A 5,564-nucleotide genomic window follows, 5' to 3' on the forward strand; every position below is an offset into this window, starting at 1 on the left:
GCCTCCCCCCCCCTCCCCTTTTCGTCTAGGCCCTGCGCATGCCGTGTGGCAACGCGTGGTTGGTAGGCCACGGGGTCCTTGCCGTGTGTGGTGTGTTCTCTGCTAGGCACGTCGCCATCGGACGTCTCGCCCGGCCGTGTTGCCCGGGGTGTTAGCCCCAGGCCCTTCGGTGTCCCGGAGTCCCCAGGTACGTCTTCCCCAGAGTGGCGCCGATCAAGATGTCCCCAGACGTCCGTCGGCCGGTGTAAGTCCGGCATGTAGTCCCCAGACGTACGTCTGGCCGGTGTTGCCCGGTGTGTTATTTCAAGCTTTCCGCCGTCCAGGCCCTCAGGCACGTGCCCTGCTTGCCTGGGGGGTAGCCAGGACCGTTACTCCATGTCCTCCGTCTGGCCGGTGTTGCCGGCAGGTTGGTTCCAAGGCGCTCCCGCCTGGCCAGTGTAGCCTGGTGTGTTTGTCTTAAGCGCCCTGCCCGTCCGTTGTAGCAGGGATTCCTCCTACGTCGTAAGTTCAGCGTTCGTCCGCCTGCCCGTCCGCCTGTGTCGTCTGTTGTTCTTCCTCGTCGGAGGGAGACGCCGGCGTTGGAGCAAGGACCTGAGATCAGCTCGACGACGACGGCAGGTTTACGTCTAACGGTACGCACCACAGGCCCTGGGTTCGGCGTTGCCGCCGGCAATCCAGGATGACTTCGTTATGTTCGTTAAGTCCTCGGCGTCCAGTTCCAGGGGCCGTGCCCTGGACAGGGGGGTGGCCCCCATGTTGCCTGGGGCACGGTATCCTCCAGCAGATGGCGGCGTCGAAGCGTCGTCGGGAACGTCGTATATTTAATGATTCCCATTCTTTGCCTTCCTAAGACACTGTAATTAAGACTTTCTCACACTTGGTGTGAGAAAATATGGAAGGTTTCTTATTTTGTACTAGCAGACATCTCGCGACATGCCTTGCCCTTATTCATATTTATGTTCTACATTTCAGCACTGACATGCCTCTGCTTTCAGATCACCTCGGATTCACTTTGCCCCAGCCTAACTTTTTACTCAGGCATTCGTAGCCTTGTGCATGTCGCACGTTCAAATCTTCGCGTTCGCTGTGTTACAGTATGCTTGTTCACTTTTCCTTGTCTTACGTCATTAAGTAAAGTCAGCCAGGATGTCCTATTTGCAGAGTTATAAGTAATTTATTAAGTATGTCAGCCAGGAGGTGCTATTTGCAGTATTTGCGGGCCCTTAATTTGCTTTACGTTCCCTGGCCTTGCATTTTGCCTAGTTTCCTCAGTAGTTACAGTACTTTCGCTTGGCTCTTGCAGTCTATTCACGTCGCTTATTTGGTTATATTTAGGTTATGCATCTCCTCCGTTCTCTTAATGTAAAATGGCTATATATCCACGCCGATTGTATACCCTTATTTTGTACTTGCAGATACCACGTGCCATGCATTGCCCTATTCATAATTATGTTCTACGTTTCAGCGCTAACATGCCTCCTGTTTCAGGTTACCTCGGACTCTCTTTCCCAAACAGCTTCCTTAATTTACTCCGACAGTTGATGCGTTGCTCTTGTCGCATGTTTAATTTTGCGTTGCTGTGTTCAGTATGCTCGCCCACTTTTACCCTGCCTTACGTCATTAAGTAAAGACAGCCAGGATGTGCTATTTGCAGAGTTACCAAGTAATTTATTAAGTAAAGTCAGACAGGCAGTGCTAGTTGCAGAGTTACTAAGTAAATTATTAAGTAAAGTCAGCCAGGATGTGCTATTTGCAGAGTTCCTAAGAATTATTAAGTAAAGTCAGACAGGATGTGCTATTTGCAGTATTCGCGGGCCCTTATTTTAGCTTCACGTCTCCTGGCCCTGCATTTTTGCCTAGTTTCATCGGTAGTTACAGTAGTTTATGCTTAGCTTTGCAGTTTAGTTTCCTCAGTGGTTACAGTATTTACGCTTGGCTCTTGCAGTTTATTCACGTTACTTATTTGGTTATATTTATGTTATGCTTCACCTCCGTTCTCTTAATGTAATAATGGTTATATATGCACGCCGATTGTATACCCTTATTTTGTACCTGCAGTTATCACGTGCCATGCCTTGCCCCTATTCAGGTGACCTGGACAGGGGGTGGCCCCCACGTTGCCTGGGGCACGGTACACTCCAGCAGATGGCGGCGTCGAAGCGTCGTCGGGAACGTCGTATATTTAATGATATCCCGTTCTTTGCCTTCCTAAGACAATGTAAATTAAGATTTTTACACCTTTATTGGAAGGTTTCTTATTTTTGCACTGGCAGACATCTCGCGACATGCCTTGCCCTTCCTCTTAATTACGTTCTACATTTCAGCACTAACATGCCTCCTGCTTTCAGATTACCACGGATTCCTTTTCCCTAACAGCCTACCTTAATTTACTCCGACAGTTGATGCTTTGCTCATGTCGCATGTTTAATTTTGCGTTGCTGTGTTCAGTATGTTTGTTCATTTTTCCTTGCCTTACGTCATTAAGTAAAGTCAGCCAGGATGTGCTATTTGCAGAGTTACTAATTAAATTATTAAGTAAAGTCAGCCAGGATGTGCTATTTGCAGAGTTACTATGTAATTATTAAGTAGTCAGCCAGGATGTGCTGTTTGCAGAGTTCCTACGTAAATTATTAAGTAAAGTCAGCCAGGTTGTGCTATTTGCAGAGTTACTAAGTAAATTATTAAGTAAAGTCAGCCAGGATGTGCTATTTGCAGAGTTCCTAAGTAAATTATTAAGTAAAAGTCAGCCAGGATGTGCTATTTGCAGAGTTACTAAGTAAATTATTAAGTAAAGTCAGTCAGGATGTGCTATTTGCAGAGTTACTAAGTAAATTATTAAGTAAAGTCAGCCAGGATGTGCTATTTGCAGAGTTACTAAGTAAATTATTAAGTAAAGTCAGCCAGGATGTGCTATTTGCAGAGTTACTATGTAATTATTAAGTAGAGTCAGCCAGGATGTGCTGTTTGCAGAGTTCCTAAGTAGATTATTAAGTAAAGTCAGCCAGGATGTGCTATTTGCAGAGTTACTAAGTAAATTATTAAGTAAAGTCAGCCAGGATGTGCTATTTGCAGAGTTACTAAGTAAATTATTAAGTAAAGTCAGCCAGGATGTGCTATTTGCAGAGTTACTAATTACTAATTACTAGTCTTTTGCTGGGTTACCTTTATGCTTCTCCCCCTCCTGTCTAGGCATGTTTAGGTATGGCTAGCGGTGCGCGAGCCGCGGCTTATCGGTTGCCCCCCCCCCCCCCGGGTCCCTGTTTACTCGGTCTCGCCCGCTTACTTCCGCATTCTTCCACCCCATTCTACGTTATCGCCTCTCGCTTTTGGGCCTATGTCCTTTCTCAGACCGGGTTGTGTGCCGTCCAGCGCGCCTCGACGACGTTATCTTCTCTTCGGCCCTCTGTCATTTCCGCCCCCCCCCCCCAGCTGTGCGGGCTCGCCTGTGCGAAACGTCCCCTTGGTTCCTCCTACGTCTGCGTGTCTGTTAATTTTGTTATTGTTGGACTCGCAATTTGATTTGTATTTATTACGGAAAAATTTTTCTCCCGCAATTTACTCTTTGTTTAAGTTTCACGTTCAATTTGTTATTAAGGGACTATCAATTAGGATTTGTATTAATCTATTGCTTTGCCTCTGTGCCTTTAAGTTATTTTCAGCTAGGGTACGCTAGTTGCAGTGCATTCGGGTGGCCCCCCCCCCCCACAATTTTTTATTTTTTTTTCCACCGGTTATTTCGTCCTATTACACTCGTTTCCCTCTTTATATATTCTAAATATCGCGCATTATATTTGACCACCCTTTTCTTCATCGTATCGACAGTACATTAAGATACATTTGGAATGCTACCGAGTTTAGCATGGCCGCGCACGGTGTCATGCAAAAACTGGCCATTCGGCCTTCCTTCGGCAAGCTCAAGCCAGTCAGTTAGCATGATGACGGCCAGCATGTTGTTGGCCAGCAGCAGACAGCATGTTGTTGGCCAGCAGCAGCCAGCATGCTGTTGGCCATACGGTCGCTAACGTTCTTTGGCCATCCGGCCTTCTGGGCTATTTTACTCTTCTTGTTCCTTCGCCATTGTTGTTTCCTACTACGTAATAGTATTCTATTAAACTTTACCTCATCTATCATTAGGTTAGGGGCCCTTACCTCCAACCGCTATTCCTTCCACCGCGCTCTGCCCGCTTGGCGCTCAACGCCGGCTTCTTCTGATCCCTTTATTTGCAGCCACGACAAGCCGGAAACCCCCCCCCCCCCCTCCTCACCCTACTGCGGCGAGGAAGAGAACGCGAGCCGGATATTCCTCTGATCACCATTACAACGCACGCAGCGGTGCCGGGATGCAGCCGCCCAGGGCCTACGTTAATACTATTATCTTCCCTTTATTTGCTGGGCTATATGGCAGTATTAATATTATTCCGTATCGTTACTGTCATTCCAGTATTATTTTATTAAAATATAAATTGTTTTATGGTTTGGCGTTGCTTTCTTAATTTCTTCCATTCTGCGGCACTTGCTGTCATCGGTTATTTACGATATTACATTGTATTCTTCATTGTACGATTATTTACGACATTGTATTCTTATTATTATCCTTATTACAGTTACTGAATGGCAGCTCCCTGCCGTCGATTTCACTTTGCTCCTGTTCTAAAGATGTTGCCGAAGTTCACGGCGTACTAGCTGCGGCTCGCAGACGCTCATTGACAACACAAGACTACACTCAGCGGCCACTTAGGCAGACTCCTTGGCTTCTATCCAGCCCAATCACCCGTCTGGAGGCAGAGATGGGATAGAGACCAAGGGTAATGTTCCCCACTCACATTCTACATCCGCTTAGGACACAAGCATGTTATAGATTTGGCTTTAAGAATTGGTCCTTATTCCATTTTATTGTTTATGTATATGTTGCTTAGTTGTTATACCCGTTCTTGGTATATGTATTGTTTATATTCAAGATTTATAGTGTTTCGTATTACCCTGTTATAGTTGCTTTGTGCTTCCTTGCTGTTCTCCTACTGGTTTTCTCCCACCTTTGCTCTTAGCAAAGGTACTTCCCCCTTCCGTTTGCTGGAAGATTCTTAGAATTGTTAGCCCCCTTCATTGCTACAGTATAATTACTCGGATGCTCTTTATTCATCCAGGATTGTTAATTAAGGTTTCTCTTAATTCCTGCTGCCGGGCTCCCTCCCCCGTTTTTCGTCTCTGTATTGATTCAGCTAGGGTTTCCCCCTCGTCTGTGCTCTTGCCTGTCACGATAACACTGCACGCCGCTTCTGCCCACCCTTACTGCCTTATATCTTTCAGCCCGGGGGAGGTGAGCTACGCAAACAAAAAATCGTCGCACGCTCCGACTGGACCAGGTATCGCTTACATGGTCAGGAATCAACACTCTTCGGATCCTACAAGCACAGATCCTACAAGCGCTCCTGTCACCAGGCGGGATTTCTCCAGGATCCTATGCGCTGCCCTCTCGGCGCTAGGCTTGACTTCAGATGACTACGCCCCGCACCCAGCTGTCTCGGGACGGGCTCGCCACATCAGAAATAATGGCAGACGGCAGG

The sequence above is a fragment of the Procambarus clarkii genome, chromosome 40 (genome assembly GCF_040958095.1).
Source record: "Procambarus clarkii isolate CNS0578487 chromosome 40, FALCON_Pclarkii_2.0, whole genome shotgun sequence".
NCBI lineage: Eukaryota > Metazoa > Arthropoda > Malacostraca > Decapoda > Cambaridae > Procambarus > Procambarus clarkii.